This window comes from Gorilla gorilla, chromosome 18 (assembly GCF_029281585.2).
Source record: "Gorilla gorilla gorilla isolate KB3781 chromosome 18, NHGRI_mGorGor1-v2.1_pri, whole genome shotgun sequence".
Lineage (NCBI taxonomy): Eukaryota > Metazoa > Chordata > Mammalia > Primates > Hominidae > Gorilla > Gorilla gorilla.
This window is the reverse complement of record NC_073242.2, coordinates 25,387,772-25,406,812: the sequence shown is the minus strand read 5'-3', so window position 1 is coordinate 25,406,812 and position 19,041 is coordinate 25,387,772. Positions and strand designations below refer to the sequence as shown.

General features: G+C 42.0%; 1 protein-coding gene and 1 long non-coding RNA gene across 2 annotated transcripts in view; both read right to left on the bottom strand.

Annotated features, from left to right (window-relative positions):
- The window catches only part of HS3ST4 (heparan sulfate-glucosamine 3-sulfotransferase 4), a 443,777-nt gene that overhangs the window by 382,985 nt on the left and 41,751 nt on the right, over nt 1–19,041 (bottom strand). The gene's annotated exons all lie outside the window — the stretch shown is intronic.
- On the bottom strand, nt 967–6,445 carry LOC129527608 (uncharacterized). The gene is made up of 3 exons (XR_008672606.1): nt 5,119–6,445; nt 4,006–4,070; nt 967–3,568 (listed from the first exon to the last, which is right to left on the bottom strand). It is a non-coding gene; the product is annotated as an uncharacterized lncRNA (long non-coding RNA).

Here is a 19,041-nt window from a genome sequence, read left to right as displayed (position 1 = left end):
CTAAGAAAACTCATAAAGAGGATTTCTGCCTGCAATACAACACTCCCTCTATAATACCGTCAGTCTAATTGTTTCCAGAAGCAAACAATTAAACAGTTTATGAGAAAAACTCTATCTGTAATTGTAGGGCTCCAGCACAGCTGCTTCCTAAGTAAGGCAGTTGAAGACTAGCTGGTGCAGATATTAAAGTACAGTGTGTAGTTAGCAATATGGCACCTAAATGCATCATAGCAGACCTATCGGGGAAATAAACAACATTTAAGTGTATTTTGGGAAGACAAATACTCAATACTTTGTTTAATGTATGGTTTGCCATTAGTGGTTAATCTAAGACAATGAAGAGAGAGCTGTGGTTCATGTGGCTATTGAGAAAATGTAGAATTGATTGTAAGAATGATTGAGGATTTTTAAACAGCACAACTCCCAAGCCAGCAATGCCCTTTGTTGCGTTTTTTTCCTCCCCCTTTTAAATTTGCCTATAATCCGTTCAGTCAAATCCTTTTATCATGTTGATTTCCTCTCCTCATTATGACGAGTGTGATTAATTACTAAAATTTTCCCTCATTCTTACACAACTCTAAGGACTCATTTTTCATGAGCAAAATGGCCTTTCTTGTCCAAGTACACATATCCACACCCCCTCCCAAAGCATTTCCATTTTATGTCTTCATGTTATTAATAATAGTTTTCAATTGGCCCATTCAGTTGGCCACTTGCTGTTGTGAAATTTATCTAAAGCTAAAGAGCCCAACACCTTGACTTGATAATTAGTTGGCATAATTAGTGACTGTGACCCCAGAGTCTGTCATGAAACTTCTCTTTGTGTGACATATTTATTCATCGAATAATGAGTGGAGAGGTACCTTCCTAGTCCAATCTCCTCTTGTATTCCAAAGCTGGTCTGATCCATTCTCCAGTTTGAAAGCTTTCAGACAGTCCCAGATTTAATCTCAGGATGACAAAAAAAAAAAAAAAAAAAAGGGAAATGGAAGCAGTTGAGTAGATTTGAAACTTACTAGTCACAGAAACGCAGCAGGAAAGCCATTTTTTAAAAAACAATCTAATGTACAACAACATAGGGACCTCCTTTCATCCACTGTGGTCTGGGATTGCTCCCGATTGCTCCAGTACCAGCCTTTCCTCCTTGTACCTTCCAGCAAGCAAACTAACCCTCGTTTCCCACAAATACTACCACTGTGTGTAATCCAAATAGCAGTGGAAAACAGGAAAGGCAATTAGATTTAAATCTAATCCTGCTTACTCCACACCAGCCCTTTTTATTTTTTCCACTAAGATGTTCTTCAGCATAGTAACAAATATGATTCCTGTTTAGCACAGTGTGAAGCAGGAGTGAAATGCAGGTCTGTTAGCACTATTCAGCTACATGATGACATTTCAAACTCCTGAAAGGGGACTCCAAACACAGATTACTAACAAAAACCCTGAGTGCTTTGTAATTATTTATATGTCATTCCTACATAATCAATGTCACTCCAGCACTCACGGAGCTTAATTCCTTGCTTTGTGTAACATCCTCTGACATTCTGTGAGTCAAATTACAAGGATACTAAGTGCAGTCTCTGCCACCTACTGCATTTTCCCAGTGATGGCCATAGTGAAAGAGCATCTCCATAATAGGAGTGTATGGAGGGAAACTGAATGAAGCCACATGCATACATACACACATGAGCACACATAAATACACACATCCATCCACATCCGCACACACGCACTTTCAGAGGAAATATTTCTATTCAAAAGGCAAAAGGAGTTGGTCAATCAGCCATTGCAAACCAGGCCATGGTCAGAACCTGCGCAACTGCTCTCTCCTGCAAGGTCACGGGTCTCAGCAGGAGCAGACACAGGAGTTGTGCAGTTTTAAGCATTCCTCATCAATTATTTACGTACCTATGGTTACATCAAGTGGCAGCTTCTTGGCTCCTGTTCCACAGCACTTCCACTACACAATGGGGACTCCCTGCAAATTAACATTCCTTTCCTCCTGCCTGCCCTGCCCTGAAGTTTTCAAACATAACAACAATCTAAATGAAATAATGACAGAGACTCATTCAAATGCTGCGGAGGGAACTGTTTTATTGCTAAGGCAGCAAAGAGAACTAATTGAATCCACTGGAAAGAAAGAAGTAGAAGGGAAAAGCGGGGAAGGAAAATGAAGTAGGAGGGTGGAATGATGAAGACAGAAGAGGCTGATACTATGCAGGCATACACGTTCACATGCACACACACAGGCACACACAGGCCCAGGCAAGTGAGTGGGAACCTGAATATTCATGGGAGAGAAATTGCATAAGTGTGAATGCAAATAGCTTCCAAGATGGCAATGCTGCCAAGAGCTGGGCTCACAAGTACTGAGAAAGTGCCTCAAGTAGTTCATACTCTGAGCTTTGAGCTTTTCAAGAGCCACACTGTACTCTTGATGGAGTAAGTAACAGCTGTCAACATCTAGACACAAAGGTAGCATCAGGTCTAACAGTTTGTGTGTTGGCTATAAAGCATAGCTGCAAAGTCCATGACATTTCTCCCATGGAAAATGAGTCTATGTCTTCTTGCCTTGAACACAGTTGGGCTAGTGATTGCTTTGACCACTAGAGTATGAAATGATGGTATGTGATGTCCAAGGTTAGGTTATAAAGATCATGCAGCTTCTAACTTTGTCACTAGAACATTAAATTTTGGAGCTCTGAGCTGCTCTATGAAGTTGGACTACTCTAAGGTCTCCATGCTGTGAGGAAGCCCAAGCCATATGGAGAGGCCATATGTAGAAACTCCAATCAACCATCCCAGGTGACCCAGTTTTTGTTTCATACCAGCCTAGATCCAAAACATATAAATTAAGAAGACTCCAGAGGATTTCAGTAGCAACCATTTGGGATTTTCCATCTAAGACACCAGATACCATGGAGGGAAACAACCTTTTTGTATAGTGCTCTAGTCCTTCCACCACAGAATATATGAGCATAATGAAATTGTGGTTGTTTAACGGTATAAAGTTTTGTGAATTTGTTATACCACATTGCCAGCCAGAATAGTATGTGTTATAAACACCTACTGTTACTTCGGTGAATCATCAATTTCTACCTTATTAGTTTTAGCATCTAGAAAATGGGACTAAGACTAATAATATCTACCACATAAGGTTCTTTGAAGAATCATCAAAATAAAACGATAATAAAAACAACAACAAAGAATTATTTAGAGCTGTCTATGTTTCCAGACCCATTTTAAACGTATTACATAATTCAAATCACTTAATCTCATGAGGTAGAAAGCTATTATCCCTTTTACAAATGGGAAACTGAGGCACATAGAGGACAACAGCTTACCTAAACTCACATAGTGAGAAGGATTAAGGCAGGCAGCCTTGTTCCAGCTTCTCCTTCTTCTTCTTCCTCTTCTTCTTCTTGTTCTTCCTCTTCCTCTCCCTCTTCTTCTTCCTCTTCCTCTTCCTCTCCCTCTTCTTCTTCCTCTTCCTCTTCCTCTCCCTCTTCTTCTTCCTCTTCCTCTTCTTCTTCTTTTTTGATATGGGATCTCACTCCCATTGCCCAGGCTGGAATGCAGTGGTGCAATGATGGCTCATAGCGGCTTCAACTTCCCAGGTTCAGGTGATCCTACCACCTCAGCCTCCCAAGTAGCTGGAACTACAGGTGCATATCACCACGCCCAGCTAATTTTTTGTATTTTTAGTAGAGACAGGGTTTCCTCATGTTGCCCAGGCTGGTCTTGAACTCCTGGGCTCAAGCAATTTGCCCACCTAGGCCTCCCAAAGTGCTGGGATTACAGGTGTGAGCCACTGCACCTGGCCCCACAGCCCCAGCTTCTTAATCAGCCTAAAAAATATGTCTAAAGGTGAACAAGCATATAAGAATGCCTGGCGTATATCTAAACTTAAGAAATGTTTATTGCTGCTGCTGTTATTGTTATTATTTAAGAGTCTGATAATTAATAGACACACACTTGGGAAATACCAAGATGGGCTTTTCCTACCTCTCTTGTTTTAGCATCTATAGGCGAACTCTGGAATGGTTTGTCCAGTCTTCATAATCCCCTGGCTATCAGAAAATGGGAAGAATATTCATATTGTATATTTCACATGCCAAAAAAGACTTCAATTTCATGCTGTACTGAATTTAAGAAATGCCCCTTTAATCCTGTTTTTATTCTAAACCAGTATAAAAACTTTAATATTTCCTAATAGAGTGTACATTTATTCTTTCCTACCAATCTAATGGCAATTTATGAGAAGTCAGGCAATAGCCAGTAAGATAAGCTTGAAGCTTTGGTTCTAAAAGTTCAATCAGTTAACCTAGGATAGCAATCACTTCTCCAGAATGAATAATGACATGGAATAACATTTGGATGGAGATAAACCCTTTTTGCATAGAAAATTGCATTATCATGTACAGTATCTCAGCTGGATATGTAAGTTTACCAATAAGGACATTGCTTCATGCATTTTTATCATGGAGCTTTTTGATTCTGAGATTTCCAGAGGATTCTGCATTGAAGGAGGAATTCTGAATGTTTGCATAATATGTGATGCTCTCTGAGCTGCAGGTGTGGGGGTGGGAAGGTAGGAGCTGGGCTCTGCAGTTTCTGAAAAGCTGCCACTACACTTTCCCAGGGGTTCTTCATTCCACTTAGCAAAGGGAAAAAGCTAGCAATGCACAGTGAGACTGAGTTCTGTAAAGAAATGGCATTGAAAATAAGCATCATGTCAATTTCAGCTAATGGGGCACAGTATGGGTTCATTTTAAAGGGGGGGGAGGGGAGCGGCATGCAACCATTAAGAAAGAAATACTTATGCCATATGTGAGCACGCCCACCCAAGCACAGCCAGGATGCAGCAGCTCTGGGGAGAGCTCAATGCATCTCCCCTGCAGACATCGAGATGGACCTCCCAATGCCCAGGTCCCAGACAATCATTAGGGAAGTATAATTATAAATAACATTAGTGAGAAAGTAGCCATTCCTCCCTGCAACCACCACCAACAACTGCAGCTTCAGCGACTTCTATTGGTGACAGAGATATTTAATCCCTGAATTTCACTAACTTCCCTTTCACAGGTGCAATTGCCAGAACATTTCAGGAGCACACACCTGCTTGCCAGATGACACATTAAGCTGAGAGCGCCCTTTCAAACTCAGGAGGGGGTGAGCTAGGAAAAGCCTTCTCTCTTCCTACCCCTCCCAGGATTGCTGAGTTTGCTCTAGTAAGACTCCAACTATGAATTGTCTGCAATGATAGAGAAAACATCCATGCTTGGGCATCCGAGAGGCAGTGAAGACCTCTGCAAGTGTCTGCTAGTGCTCACTAGAAAACAAGCGCAGGGACTGAGAGCACAGACATTGGTGTCAGAAAGAACCAGGCTTGAGTTCTGGTTCTTCCACTCATCTCTTCTCTCTTTGCTTCAGTTTTCTCTGCAAAAGAGGAACAAAAATAACATCTGCCTGATAAGAGTCGTGAGGATTAAATGAGGAAATGCTGAAGCTATGCCAGTGAGGGTAGCTGTTACTTCTTGGTTCTGAAATGTGGAATGCTCTGCCACCACAGGTTGCGAGTTCTGGGCTGCCACAGGCCCTGCATGGAGACAAACCAAAGGGCTGGACCATTTGGTTTGGTAGCAAAAGCAAAAGCTCAGCTTTGCCTGGGGAGCTGTCCACGGCCAACGGTGCTGAAGACAAGCCATTTCTGTGTCTTCTGAAATAGCGTTATCTGTATGCCTGTGGTGTCACCAGCCTGTAATGGCTAGAAATCTATGGAAAGAGGAGTAGTCACCAGGATCAAGGAATAATGATGAAGGTATTTTTCCATGCCAAATATCAAGTTTCTCTCACTTCTTTCTGAGTAATTGTGATGGTTGGCTGTGTGCAGTGGCTCTCACCTGTCATCCCAACACTTTGAGAGGCTGAGGCAGTATTGCTTGAAGCCAGGAGTTCAAGACAAGTCTGGAAAACATAGCAACTTCCATCTCTACAGAAAATTAAAATTAAAAAATAAATCAAGCTGGTGTGATGGTGCACACCTGTGGTCTTAGCTACTTGGGAGACTGAGGCAGGAGGATTGCTTGAGCCCTGGAGTTCCAGGCTTCAGTGAGCTATGATTATGCCACTGCATTTCAGCACGGGTGATGGAGCAAGACCCCCTCTCTATAAAAACAATTGTGGGCTGGGCGCAGTGGCTCACGCCTGTAATTCCAGCACTTTGGGAGGCCAAGGTGGGCAGATCATGAGGTCAGGAGTTTGAGACCAGCTTGACCAACATGGTGAAACCCCGTCTCTACTAAAGATACAAAAAATTAGCTGGGAGTCGTGGCATGCACCTGTAATCCCAGCTACTCAGGAGGCTGAGGCAGCAGAATTGCTTGAACCCAGGAGGCAGAGGTTGCAGTGAGCCAAGAACATGCCATTGCACTCCAGCCTGGGAGACAAGGTGAGACTCCGTCTAAAAAAAAAAAAAACCAACCAATTGTGATGGTTGGCATCAACTTTTGACTCAAAGTTTTATCGCCTTCTTTCTGACTACGCACCATGTGCTGTAATCACTTGTAACTCTTTCTTCCTCTCCAAACTCCTCATATTCAGTCATGTCTCCATGCCTTTGCCCACATTGATGGCTTTACTCAAGATCCTCTAATCCCATTATTTGTTTGGAAAAATTCCTTCAGGATCCGGATTATGACCTGAAAATCATTCTCTGAATCTCCTCAGCTATATTCCCTGGCTGATCCATCACCTTTAATATCCCATTATAACACTTATAACACTATTTTGTACTCAATTAATTCACTTGAAAATGTTTTCCAAGTACTTTCAATTAAACATGGCCAAGGCACTGGGAATTCAATGATGAGCAAGGAATAGGTGCTGACCTTCAGAAGCTCATAGTCTAATTGAGAAGACTTAGGGTGAGGTGGGAATCAATAGGTAAATCCATGGAACAATGGTAGCATATGGGCAAAGCACTTGACGCACAATGGGAGAACTGAAGAAGGATTTCCAATAGAAGGTAAATCTATGCTAAGATCTGGAGGACAACTTAATCAGGTGAAAACGAAGAGGGGAAGCCTGTATGCAGTGGACATTGTGTTTCAATATTTGCCAAACATAACATCTGACAAACTGCCGCATGATACTATACAGACCAGATGAAGAAATCAAATCCAAGTGAAAAAATGGTTAGGACAAGTCAGAGCTTATTTTTATCCAAAACATGTAGATTGGTGAATTTCCAATTTTAATGATATGCAAAAGACTACACATTATATGATTCTTTTTATATAAAACTCTAGACAAGATAAACACAAACTGACATACAGCATATTTCTAGGGGCCAGAGTAGGGGAGAGGACTTCAAAGGGACACAGTGGAATTTTTCTGGGTGATACAAATGTTTTATGCCCTGATGGTTGTGGTAGTTACATGACTGTGTGCATTCATCAAAATCCACCAATTTAACACTTAAATTTTGTGAATGTTATTGAACAGGGAGTAATAAAATATTTACCAGGTTTAAAAATATAGGACATGGCCCAGGATTCTGCAACTTTAATAAGCATCTCTGGCAAAACTAACAAGGATGGTCTGAAAACAGTTATTTCAGAAATGGTTTTTCTAATTACTGATTCTAAGCTTGCTCTAAGCATTCAGTAATGCTTAGAATCAATGTGTAAGTCCACAGAACAATGGTAGCACATGGACCAAGCACCTGATGCTCAATGGGAGGACAAGATTCTTGATCTTGTTCAAAATATTATCACCAAAAATGTGTGGCCAAGATTGCCAGTGACCCAACTCTCCAATTATTCTCTCCTTCATCTTTAGTAATAGAACACTTATTTTTATCTGGGTATGTAATTACCCAGCCAAAAGACTATCTTTTCCAGGCCCTCTTGCAACTAAGCATGTGACTAAGTCCTGGCCAATATGACTAAGTCCTGGCCAATGAGAATGGTTTCCAAGACTTTCATGAAAATTCCCTTAAGAGGAAGAGATGTGCCTTCTTTATCTCTTCTCTATTCCTCCCATTTAGGATGTATATTAGTCCGCTTTCACAATGCTGATAAAGACATACCCAAGCCTGGGCAATTTACAAAGGAAAGTGGTTTAATTGGATTTATAGTTCCACGTGGCTGGGGAAGCCTCACAATCATGGTGGAAGGCAAGGAGGAGCAATTCACATCTTACATGGATGGCAGCAGGCAAAGAGAGAGCTTGTGCAGGGGAGACTCCCATTTTTCAAAACCATCAGATCTCAGGAGACTTATTCACTATCACAAGAACAGTATGGGAAAGACCTGCCCCTGTGATTCAATTACCTCCCACCAGGTCCCTCCCACAACACGTGGGAATTCAAGATGAGATTTGGGTGGGGAGACAGCCAAACCATATCAGAATGTAAATGCAATGGCTGGAGTCCCAGTAGCCATCTTGATCCCTGAGGCATCATATTGATGATGATGATGATGATAGAAAAATGACAGACCATGTTACACCATGCCTAATTCTGGACTTTTTTATATATCTAAGAGAAAAACAAACTTCAGTGATATTTAAGGCACTGCTATTTAGGATGTTTCTACTATATGCAGTGGAACCTAGTCCTAACTCATACCTGCAGCTTATTAACTTCGAATTTCTCACACGAAGCTGATTTGATTATCCAGTGTACTAGGTAACAGAATCAAATGTCAGGCAGATTTTCAGACTCATTAAAAAATGAAGGTATTAAAAGTATCTAGCTGAAATCAGGATGAATTTAAAAAGTTATGCCTCTCCAGGATCTTAGTTAACCACTTTACTCAATATTAGTCAACCTTGTATTGCAGCTGATTTTAAAAAGCTAATTCATTGTCAGGTTACATTAATAAAGGTAGAGGATAAGGAACAGAGAAGACAGATTTTCTAATATGCTTTTTAGACAACAGCTGGAATAGTTAATTCATGCCTGAACACTTCATTTGAAGAAGAATGCTGATAAAATTGAGATGGTTCAGAATGGAGTCAAGTGTAATCAAAGGCCCTGAAAAATGTCAACTGAAAAATCTAGGCTATTTAAACTGGAGAAGAGAATACTGAGATGTGTGATAAAGACTATGGGAAATGTATGAAGAGTTAGCATGTTCTAGAACAGTAAGACTCATTCCATGTTGCTACAGAAGGAGCAAGGGGAACAAGATGTGAGAGTCAGAGGAAATCAGCATAAGATCCATCAAATGGCCGAGCGGGGTGGCTCACACCTGTAATCCCAGCACTTTGGGAGGCCGAGGAGGGCAGGTCACTTGAGGCCAAGAGTACAAGACCAGCCTGGCCAACATGGTGAAAACCCATTTCTACTAGAAATACAGAAATTAGATGGTCATGGTGAAGCACGCCTGTAATCCCAGCTACTCAGGAGGCTGAGGCAGAAGAATCACTTGAATCTGGGAGGCAGAGGTTGTAGTGAGCCGATATCGTACCACTGCACTCCAGCCTGGGTGACAGAGTGAGACTCCACCTCAAAAAAAAATAAAATAAAGACACATCAAACAAAAAGTAAGCTGCCTTATGCAATCCAGCCTCCTCTGATATGCCAATTGATTAATTGACTTACACCTCAACTTGTTCCCAAAATAAATACCTAACATTTTAAAGTGATTATGTGATAACACTATTCTGAGTGCTTTATATGTTTAATTCATTTCATTCACAGGACTCTCTAAAGTAAGTACTATTATTATCCCTATTTGTACAGATAAGCAAACTGAGAAAGAAAGGTTTAATAACATGCCCAAGGTCACACAGATAAGAAGATGCATGCACAGCCAAGATTCCAGTGTTCTGGTCCTCGGAGCCCACACAGTCATCACCAGGAGGCTACACTGCCTCTTCCTCACTGAAACATGCAAGGTTTCCCATGAGTGCCATGTTACTGGAAGAGACCTTGACAGCTAACTCTCTGGAATGTTGAGGTTGCAATTGGGTATCGTGGACTTACTTCTGTGATATCTTCAATGACCAGGGGCTTTGCGGAAGTTCAATGGGATTCCGGTTTTGTGAAGCAGTGGATATGCTGGCTTTGTATAACAACATGTGGAGCATCATGGGAAGGTAACACAATTGGAAGGTAGTTCAAGAGATGCATTAGAAATCAGAGGCACAAATTTGTCAGAATGGTCAAGGCTAGAGAGAAAGGATTTGAAATCCACCCTTGGATATGTGACAACGGAAGTTATGAAGCATTCATATTTGAGAAGGTTGAAAGCAGAGGATGGCAGATACTAAGCTCAACCCGTGAACCATGCACTGCATGCTGAGAGTAAAACAAAAGGTCGGCGGCAGCTAAGCATGGAAATAGCCAAATGCTACAGAAGAGAGGGCTTGACACTTTCAAAAAGCTGACTGATCCAGAAGAGTCAGAGACCTCTGTTGCTTTCACTTGCCCAGAATCTATTCACCCTTATTCTTCTAATAGCATCCCTATTATCCTCTGGGAACCATGCTTCTCTGTCATGTTTACCTGGTGGGATTTACCCTGGATTTACCCTGGCATTACTCCCCTGAATCCAAGGTTCCCATGTTTCTGACCTGGCTGATAGCCACAGTCTATTCCCCTGATCACTGTTGACCACTGTGGCTGGTTTAGAGTGAATAGATGACCTAAGTGGGTCCAGTGAGAATCAACACTGAGATTTTTGGTGGAATTATTAGGAAGGAGGCTTCTCTTTACCACCCAGGTACCTAAGCTAGTAAGATGAATGCATGGAGCTTCTGCGTACCATTTCTGGGACTATGTGAAGAGGGCTTGTCCATAAACGAAGCCAATGTGACAAAAAGCAGTGTCAAGGCACTGGTTTGGTGGTGAGGTGGGGGGTGTGGATTTGCACACTCAAATCCAGCATTTTGAATAGTTACATATATTCCCTAGATTTTTCAATTATGCCAGCAAAAATGAATTATTTCCAGTATGTCTCTGTCATTTGCCTCTGAGAGTAATGGTCACTATTCATTATAATTTCCCAGTAATGAGAAACACTCACTATGTCTTTCAACTGTATTTACTCACATACTCTTTTTTTTAACCATAGATCTTAGCAAAAAGATTAAAAAGTAAATAACAGGGGAGCCCTATCCACTTAGCAATTAAGAATGTGGGTTTGGAGGGCCAGAGAACATGTGAGTCCCTGGTTCTGGCACTGTGTGGCCTTGAGCAAGTGACTCCATCCCTCTGAGCCTTGGTGTCCTTACTGGTATAAGGGATTGTGATAATAGTGTCAGAGAGACCTCTATCACAGCATGGATTCCTGCATACCTCCATGCCTTTTTATTACAGCATAAACTCAAGAGCAACATATGTGGTCTTCTCCATGGGGCAGAAACTAGCACAGGGCCGGGTACGTTAACAACAGAAACAAACCTCATTGAAATTATTTGAATCAATTAAATGAAATACTGCAGACAAAAGGGTTTTATAAGCTCCAAAGTAGTCTTTATTATCATCTCATAGATGATACAATAGCCCCTCTTTTTTAAAGCAAATGAATTGAATCTGAAGTTCAACCAAGTTCAACAAGAAGCAGAACCCTCAAAGTACTTTGTACAGTTATGTATAATCCTACAAATCTGGCCCCATTGCCTCCCCTCCTCCCCTGCCTTTTTTTTTTTTTTTTTTTTTTTTTTAACCTTGAATTCAAACTCATCCTTTAAGAAATGCAGTGCTGGTACTTAAAATGAAATTTTGGCAAGGTAAATGCATTTCTTTATGCAAAAACAAAACAAAACAAAAAAGACTGAGGAGTACATCATTTAAAGCAGTAAAAAAAAATTTATGATCTATCTCAGATTTTCAAATGTAAAATAGGACACAAAAAACGTCTGCGTATGATACATGTTTCAAGATTTGTTAAAGTCCTGCATGGGAAGGAAATAAGACAAGTAATTCAAAAAAAGAAATCCCTTCAAACATTTTTTGCAAAAGTAAAGTACACACAGACACACACACACAGACACACATTTTATGTAGTATAATCAAAAATGTAATAGTAGCAGACGCTAGACAGAAACTAAAAATCTATGCTAGGCCCAGTAATGAGAAATTTCACTATGTCTTTCAACTGTATTTACTCACACACTCCTTTTTTCCATGGATCTTAGCAAATAAGATTAAAAAGTAAATAATTAGGGGAACTCCATCCACTTAGTAATTAGGAATGTGAGTTTTGAGGGGCAAAGGATATGTGAACCCCTGGTTCTGGCACTGTGTGACCCTGGGCAAGTGACTCCATCTCGCTGAGCCTCAGTTTCCTTATGAGTATCAGGGATTGTGACAACACTGTCCTCACAGGTTGTTGGGATTGGTGAGACAAAGGCACAGAAAGTGGTTACCATAAAGAAGTGATCATTCTTTTAATGATCCTTTTATTTTACACGGTTTAAATTAGCCACCACAAAATCTAAATGATTCCCCCAGCAAGAAGGAAGCTACAACCAGAATACCGGGTTGTTATTCATTGCTGTCCTTCTACTCGTCTCACCTGGATCAAGTTAATTCACCTTCTGTTAAAGGAGTCACTTGGAAACTAAGATCTTTGGGGCTCAGTGCATCCAAGAAACTGGACCTATTTGGAGCAGGCAAATATTTATACTAACGAAACAGGCAGACATCTACTCAAACTCAATGGTGCCACAATTTATCTCAAACTATCTTTTTTTCTATCAGAGTAGAAACTTGGAAGTAATTTTTGACTTTTTTCTCCCTTTAAATCCCCTCTAGTCAACCTATCATCAATTTCTCTGTTTCTTTAAGATGTCATTCAAATGCAAATAGTCCTTTCTACTGCCATTGCCACTGGACTCTAGTCCAGTGCCTCATGACCCCAGTCCTAGAACGGTGCAATAGGCTCTCAGCTCTCTCAGCTCAGTGCTTTTCAAATCCTGGATGCAGATGACGATCATCCAACTACAGATTCTCAGGCCACCCCAGACATACCAAGTCGGAATCCTTGGGGGCTAAAAAAATAAGGAAAGAAAGAAAAAAAGGAAGAAAAAGAAACAGGCAGAAATAGGTCCTTGTCTTGGAAGGAACACTGAGCACTGGGTAAAGAGTCTCACCCAGGTCTCATCTCTACCTTTCTAGAAAAAGAAAAAGCCTTCAAGAGATGCTGTTTCTTTAGTCACTTCAACCACAGGAAGATGTCAAATTCAGAATGGCATTTTTCACTTATAAGAAAAAGATCTGAAAACCCAAACTTGGAATCTCAAAGAAAGCTTAAGTGGAAAGGACATCTTTCAATAATCAACATCATCATCTTTCCCATGTACTACCATCCCAAACAGACAGAGACATCCAGGGAGTCCTGCTCTGTGAAGCACTTTTCAGGAAACAATCAGCTTAAGACATCACCCATCCAATTCACTTTGACTCTGATGAACAGTGTCATCGCTCCTCAGAAAAATGAAACAGGAGTGGCATATAGTCATGATGACAGCCAGCTAACCATTGGTGACTCTTTCGAGTTTTTTGTTTGTTTGTTTGTTTGTTTTTAAGCATGTCATGCACAGAAAAGGAGACAGCAAAAGTAGGCAGGTAGAAACTGCCATGTAACCAGAGGCTTAGAGCAATTGGCAGACAATTCTAAGCCTTCATTCATTCACTCAGCAAGTTTTTTTTTGTTCGTTTGTTTGTTTTTGTTTGTGTGTTTTTTGAGACAGAGTTTCACTTTATTGCCCAGGCAGGAGTCCAGTGGCGTGAACTTGGCTCACTGAAACCTCCGCCTCCCAGGCTCAAGCAATTCTCCTGCCTCAACCTCCCGAGTAGCTGGAATTACACGTGCCCGCCACCACGCCCAGCTAATTTTTGTATTTTTAGTTGAGATGGGGTTTCTCCATGTTGGCCAGGCTTGTCTTGAACTCCTGACCTCAGGTGATCTGCCCGCCTCAGCCTCCCAAAGTGCTGGGATTACACGCATGAGCCACCGCGCCCAACCTCAACAAGTATTTATAAAGTGCAAGGTTCTGTTCTGGGGGCTGAAGATAGAGCAGTAAAGATAATACTACGCAGTGGCAAGTGCTCTGAAGGGTATTAAACTACATGGAGCAACAGATATTATAAGAAATTACAAAAGACCCTGAATAGCCAAGTCAATCTTGAGCAAGAACAAAGCTGGAAGCATCATACTTCCTTGCTTCAAGTTATATTACAAAGCTACAGTAATCAGAGGGTATGGTTCTGGGACAAAAACAGACACACAGACAAGCTGGAGGGAGGTGAGCTGGAGGGAGAAGCCTAACAATGTAGGCTGTGCTCTGACACTTACAGCAGACGTCATCCACACGGTGAATAAGTGACCAGGGAGAAAGCCAGGAAAAACTAAGGGAAACAGGCATTGAGGGGCAGGTTTCCTCAAAGGGATGCTACTGTCACTTGAAGTAGGATTGCTTTTCCTGTGTGGGTCTGTCCTGAGCATTGTGGGACATTCAGCAACTCCTGACACCCCACCCCACCCACCTAACGTCTGTAGGGTCCCTTCTCTTGGCACTAGAGCAGCCAAAAATGTCCCTGCCCACTTCCCAAAAGGACAGGCAATAACTCCCTGTTCAAGAACCACTGATCAAAAGGGAGAACTAGGATGAAGGCCCTCAGTTAGAAACAAGATTGGACTATTCAAAGAAGAGAGAGAAGGCCAGGGTTCCTGGCATGTAAGGAGTGATGGGGATAGAGGTAAGAGCTGCGCTGATAGTCATAAATGCTTAGCTATGGTTTACTAGGTCTCCACACCATCAGCCTAGGAAAACTTCCCGTAGGAGACAGAGGATGAGCAAGGCATAGAAGCTACAGGTATCGGCTGGGCGTGGTGGGTCACGCCTGTAATCCCAGCATTTTGGCAGGCCGAGGAGGGTAGATCATGAGGTCAGCAAATCGAGACCATCCTGGCTAACACGGCGAAACCCCGTCTCTACTAAAAATACAAAATACTAGCTGGGCGTGGTGGCACGTGCCTGTAATCCCAGCTACTTGGGAGGCTGAGGCAGGAGAATTGCTTGAACCCAGGAGGCGGAGGTTGCAGTGAGCCGAGATTGCTCCACTGCACACCAGCCTGGGCAACAAAGTGAGACTCCACCAAAAAAAAAAAAAAAAAAAAAGAAGCTACAGGTATCTACATGGTTTCCTCACAATATCAGGAAATGGGACACAATTACATGAAGTTTTGCTGCCCAGATGCTGCTATCAGCAAAGATGGGAGAGGGGAGAGGGAGGTGGGCAAATTTCCTTGTTTCATTATCCTAAAATGTATACATTGTTTCTTTATTTGTATACTTGTAAGGGGTACAAGTACAGTTGTGTTACATGAATATATTGCATAGTGGTGACTTCTGGGCTTTTGGTGTAACCATTACTCAAGTAATGTACATTGTACCCAGTAAGTAATATCTCACCCCCCTCCCACTCTCCTACCCTTCGGAGCCTCCAATATTTATCATTACACTCTCTATGTCTATGTGCACATATTACTTAGCTCCCACTTATAAGTGAGAAAATGCACTATTTGACTTTCTGTTTACGAGATGTTTCACTTAAAATCATGGCCTCCAATTTTACTCACATTGCTGTAAAAGATATGCTTGCATTCTTTTTATGCCTGAATAGTATTCCACTGAGTGTGTGTTTGTGTGTGGGGGGTCACTTAAAACATATACTTTTATTCACATTTTAATCTACATCAAACGAGAACATGTCTCACAAGTATCACCACTGGCCAAGTGTAGTCATGACGTACGGTCATCACCTGAGCATGCACATCAAAATGTGCATCGTAACCAGCAGCATCCACCTCCACCCATGTTCCCACGAAGGACATGATCTCGTACTTTTTTATGGCTGTGTAGTATTCAATGGTGCACATGCACCACATTTTCTTTATCCAATCTGTTATGAGCTTACCTATATAACAAACCTGCACATGTACCCCCAAATCCAAAATAAAAGTTAAAAAAAAACCCATCTCTACAAAAATACAAAAATCAGCCAAGCATGATGGCAGGTGCCTGTACTCCCAGCTACTCGGGAGGCTAAAGCAGAAGAATCCCTTGAACCCAGGAAGTGGAGGTTGCAGTGAGCCAAGATCACGCCACTGCACTCCAGCCTGGGTGACAGTGTGAGACTCCATCCCCAAAAAAAAATAAAAAGAAAAGAAAAACCAGCAGCATCTTGGAAGAAAATCCTAGGGACAATAACCCAACACTCTTTAGAAACTCTACAAGAGATTTGATGGAACAATGAATGATAGTATGGGGAGGGGAGGAGGACACTGGGAACTGGAGGTGATTTAGAAGGATCAGACTTTGAATAGGAAATCTTTGGAATACTGGAACCAATTCATTTTTTCTGATAATTGAATACACAAGAGTGATAGAAGATAAATGTCTTAGTATAAGGATGTTCTTTCCATGAAAATAAAATGTTAAAGCTCTAAATGTAAAAGTATTGTCATGCTTTAATTAGCAATGTTTTATTCTTAGGGATCACATGAATAAGAGTGCATCTTACAGATTCGAGGAAATCTGAGAACATTTACAGAGCATCCAGTGAGTGCCAAGAATTTTATATGTGCCATATAGCACGTAATCTTCACAGTCACACTCTCAAAATCCATATTATAAACTCCACCTCACAGATGTTAATAAGTGACTTCATATGGCAAGGTTTGTTTTCTCGCTTCAAATGAACCACATCCAGTAGGTAAAGGCCAAAGCCACACTGCAGAGACATGATGACAAAGGGTGGTCATAGCCTCAAAAACATGTTCTTCCAACGTCGTTATGAATGCCATTCCAATTAGCTTCCCCACTATTCCCTGGAAAAATATCCTTTGACCTCTGCTCAGACAATGTGGGAAGCCCTGTTTTGAAGCAAATCTGTGGTATGAGGAGATGAAAACCTAGCCTAGGACAGATGCACTGACAGAGTGGGATTCTTGAGAAGTATTGCAAAGTTAGGTAGAACTTGGTGATCAAGTAAATTACAACTGTTACAAGATAATAAACAAAGAATTTGATCCCCCAGACCCTCTCTGCCTATCTTTTTTCTTCTGTCTTCTGGTAATTAGTGCCTCAATTTTCCTTTGGGGGACATCTCTTCCTCCTCCAGTTCTGCATTGTCTGAGGCAGGCTGATGCCACCCCCTAGCTCCAGATATATGTCATTAGGCTCACAGTGGTAGGCTCAGGGATGAGTATGTAACTGAATCTGGGCCAATGAAAGTCAGCCTTAAAACTTCTGCCGAAACCGTTTGGAAAGCAGCATTCCCTTTCCTCTGCTGTGGCTGAGCCATTTAAAAGTATACCTGGGCTGGGCATGGTGGCTCATACCCGTAATCCCCAGCACTTAGGGAGGCCACGGCAGGAGGACTGCTTGAGACCAAGAGTTCAAGACCGGACTGGGCAACACAGTGAAACCCCATCTCTACAAAACAACTTTTAAAATGGGCCCGTTATGGTAGGGTGCACCTGCAGTCCCAGCTACTCAGGAGGCTGAGAGTGGAGGGTTGCTTGAGCCCAGGAGTTCAAGGCTGCAGTAAGCCATGATGGCACCACTGCACTCTAGCCTGGGTGACAAATAAAGATCCCCATCTCAAAAAAAAAAAAAAGAAAGAAAAAGTACACATGAGAACAGAGTCAACACAGAGCAGAGCAAAGAACTGGAAAGAGACAGATCCCTGATGATTTGAGTCTCTGGATCCAGTTTTGCCTGAAGCTTCTGGATGATGCTAGAATTTTTAGTTAGCTGAGCAAATAAATTATTGCAAGGGGCAGCATGATGTCAGAGTCCTCACTTATATGACACTGTGTACTACTATATCTTACAGTGCTCACTGCCTAAACATTCAGGCAGGTAGACATGTTGGCCTCTTACCCAAGGGTTGAAGGCAGTATTTTCTATTAGAGAGCAAGGGCCTGGCTGTCAAACCCTTCAATGCACAGACATCTGAAGTGTGCTCCTAAGGAGTCAGTTCCTTCACCTAAAGTTTTCTAAACTAAAGTCAGCTTCAGAATCCACAAAACACACTCCTTTGTAGAGAACACTCCAGGGTGGGTGAGCTGACTCACAGCCTGGCACAGGTGTCCCCAGGAGGAATGATGTGGGAAGCACCAGAAAACTCCCCTGGGCCAATGTAGGCTTTGGTCGTCCCAGCATCCCAAAATAAATCCTGAAATCCCCACCTTCAGGTGACTCCTTAGGCTTCTAGCACTCTCTCTTTCTCTCTCAAAGGCTTCTGTTGGAATACATCTATGTCACACAAAGGGGCACCTGAACTCACCAGCTCATCTTCATATCACCCAGCTCATTGCATGAGCTGACAGCTTCCTAGGGAAATCACACATGCCTGGGATTGTTTGCATGATTGTGGCCAGAATGTTCCACTACACTGTAAATTCCATAAAAGGGAGGAATTACATCTTCCTGAGCTCCATCATACCCCAGCACCTCACAGAGTGCCCGGAAATCCACAATAAATATTTATTGGATGAATGATTTATGGTAGACAACCCTGGAGGTGGGAGTTAGGAGGACTAATTGCTGGTCCTAGCTCTGCCCAAGTCTACACACTCACATTCACTCAATGCCCCTCTGGGAGCCTGGGTCCTCTTCCCAAAAATATGAGGAGGTGGACCCCTGAAATTTAAGATCCAAGCTGGAAGACCTGTACAGATGGATGCGTTTGGCACATTCTGCGATTTTTACATACTTGTGGCAATGTAAAGAGTTGGGAAATTTCATATAAAAATTCAGATTTCTGGCTTTTCTTGAAAAATGGATGTTCTGGCAAAACTGAACCCATATTGCACACATAGCCAGAAAAGAGAAGCACACCTAGTATATGTCGCTACAATGTGTTTTTGTTTTGTTTTGTTTTGTTTTTTTGAGACAGAGTCTCGCTCTGTCACCCAGGCTGGAGTGCAATGGCACAATCTCAGCTCACTGCAACCTCTGCCTCCAGGGTTCAAGCGATTCTTCTGCCTCAGCCTCCCAAGTAGCTGGGACTAC